Raw genomic sequence first — 2950 nt, 5'->3', positions numbered from 1 at the left:
AAAAAATATGTTTACACTTATGGCAAGATGGATTCTGAAGGATATAATGCCTGAGATTTTTCTTTAGCATTTAATACGGTACTTTGTCAAAGGCCATTCTTTTTATTCTAATGAAATAACCTCTTTGTATCCATATGCTGTGTTTTCTGCCCAAATGAGCCACAGCTCTTCTGTTAAAATGTTCTCTTTCTTGGACTTGCCATGTATATGACTGGAAGAAGACATCTTGTAGATTCTTCTTCTCTGATCACTATGGATTCGTCAAAGTTGGGCTTCAGCGCTAAGCCATAACGACCATTAACTACTTCAATGGTATAGATAGGAGTCTATGACCAAGATGGACTAATTTGAGCTTTCCCCAGGATATTTGCACTTAAAAACACAGAGGAAAGCAAATTGCAGTTGTTTTCTTTTTTTAGGCTGTGAGGTATAGGAGCTGTTAGTAACAATATTTCATGGTGTATAAAATCTAATATAGGAAAATTAAAAAATGTATATGAAGAAAAAATAAATACAGAAATTAAATAGTGAAGCTTAGTGATATTCAAGTTATTGGGTCCACTCACCTTTATTTTGCCCTCCACAAATTTTGGCTTCTAATTGACCTAATAAACTCATCATCTGACCTAAATTTGCTTAAATTGTGGTTCTTCCACTTATAAACAAAATATTAATGTTGAATGCCTCTTAGAACTTAAGATGCCTTTACTTTTAATTAAGTCTGATGTGAAATTTTCCATTGATTTTTTATTTCTTTTATTGATTTTTTCTTCTTTTATTTCTTTAGGAAAAAGGAGGTGATATAAAGGACTCAAGTAGAAAGGAAATGCTTTGAAAATGATCTGTACAAATGTGCTTGACAGAATGCATAATTGTATGGATTGTGATAAGAGATGTAAGAGCCCCATTAAAAGTTTTTAATTAAAAAAATATAATTCTTTTATTATAATTTGAATGCATGTTAATTTATTTAAATTTCATTCTTAGCAGAAACCTATAAAGCCATCATATGGAAATATTATTATTTTTATTTACCTGTTGTTTACATATATATATACACATATGTATATGTATATGTAAACATACACACATATATAGTGATACCTGGGTTGTCAAATGGCTCCATATATGTGTGTATATATATACATATATGTGTGTGTGTTATATATAATGATACCTCAGTTGCAAGACAGCTCCAAACTTGAACTTTCTACTACTCGGATAGTAAAGTTTAAAAAAAAATCTGCTTGGTGTTCATAACTTTGATTGACAGCTGAACCAAACATCTGACTTGAAAAACCTTCATGGGCCAAGAGTGTCTCCCACACAAAGGGGTGACACTTCAGTCTAAGCTCAGTTCTTGCTCAGACAACATATAGTGGTTGTGTTAGTGCATTAAAACATCCATCATTGTGCTTTCTTTAGGCCTTAGTTGTGTAAAATATTGTAATTTTATTTCTGTATTGCGTTTTAATATTTAATGTACTGTATTTATTGTGTTTAGATGTTTTAGGGGTTATTTCCACAGCCTAGGACTATTAACTTTTTGTTAAAGTCCTTGAAAAATGAATTTATAAGTGTAATTTTGGGGCCTCAGAACCAATTATTTAGTTTTTCTATTATTATGGGAAAAATAAGTCCAATTCTCTAACTTTCAATGTTTGAACATGACTTTAGAGCAAATTGAGTTAGATAATTGAGGTTTCACTATATATATACTCATATATATATAAATATGAATATGCATATCCATTATTGGGATTTTAGAGTCTCTACATTTCCCCCTTTTTTATGGTTATTCATAAATACTCTCATGTTATTGAATATTCTACTACAATATAAATTTTAACACATGCATAGAATATTAAAGTTCTATCAAAATAGTGTTTTACTGTGTTTTAATAGTTGGGCATTTCGAGTATGTTCCATTTTTTATTAATCCTTAAATATCACTGCTTTATCTTTGTATGCCTTTTTAGATTACTTTCTTATGTATTAATATAATATTAATTAATAGGGCATGACAACAATTCAGGCTCTTTATCCATGTTCTCATTTCTCCCTAAAGTGTTATACCTGCTGCAGTTAAGCACATTAATTGCAGTGGTCCTCTGAAAGTTCTGAAGATGATCATTCATTAAACTTTTATGTCAGTTTTAAGTAAAAAAGACTATTTATTGTGAATTGGATGAAGTTTACATATAATAGAATCCATTTTTATTCAACAATCCATACACATTTTGTTTCGTTATTGATTACAATAACAGGTTATTGTACAGTGTTAACTTCGTTCCAGTGTTCACTTCACTTATTCCACTCACTCTGTCCTTTGTTGCCCATTTCCCTCCTTCTTTTCTAACACTTCTGCCTTTGTTCTTGGACTTCTCTTTCGATTTCAAGTGATTGATTATCCTAATGTATGCCGACTTCCCCAGTTAGACACATATTGTCCCCCTTATAGACTTATCTGTTGTTTGGCTGAAAATTGAACCATGAGGTGAGCTTATTTCTAGACCTAAAAGGTGAATAAGGCCGTAGTCATAATCTGGATTCCTCTAGTGTGTATGTGACCAGAAAGTCTGGTCTTTGTCATGCTTTGGGTTTGGGTTCACATTTTCCTCCTACACTACCTAGGGTTCTCTAATGTGATCCTTTTCATGTAAGATTAATTGAAACCAGCTCTTATCTTAAAAATTGAATGGATTCGAGAGGTGCATGATCTGCAATGAGAAAACTTATAGATGAGAGAAAAGATAAGATACAGTTGAGGTGTGGGGACTCCTGAAGTAATAGACAGTCCAGGGTCTGGAGCTTTTGTCGAGGCAGATTTATATATGCTCCCTGTCACATAGCCTGCATTTCATGACAAGTTCTCACACAAAGGGATGGTTGACCACTATTAGAGGACAAATGAAAAAACATTAATGCTTCAGCAAAGCTGTTCACAGGT

The sequence above is a fragment of the Echinops telfairi genome, unplaced genomic scaffold, assembly GCF_000313985.2.
Source record: "Echinops telfairi isolate 266 unplaced genomic scaffold, ASM31398v2 ScPeMD7_18;HRSCAF=68, whole genome shotgun sequence".
NCBI lineage: Eukaryota > Metazoa > Chordata > Mammalia > Afrosoricida > Tenrecidae > Echinops > Echinops telfairi.
This window is presented reverse-complemented; position numbering follows the sequence as displayed.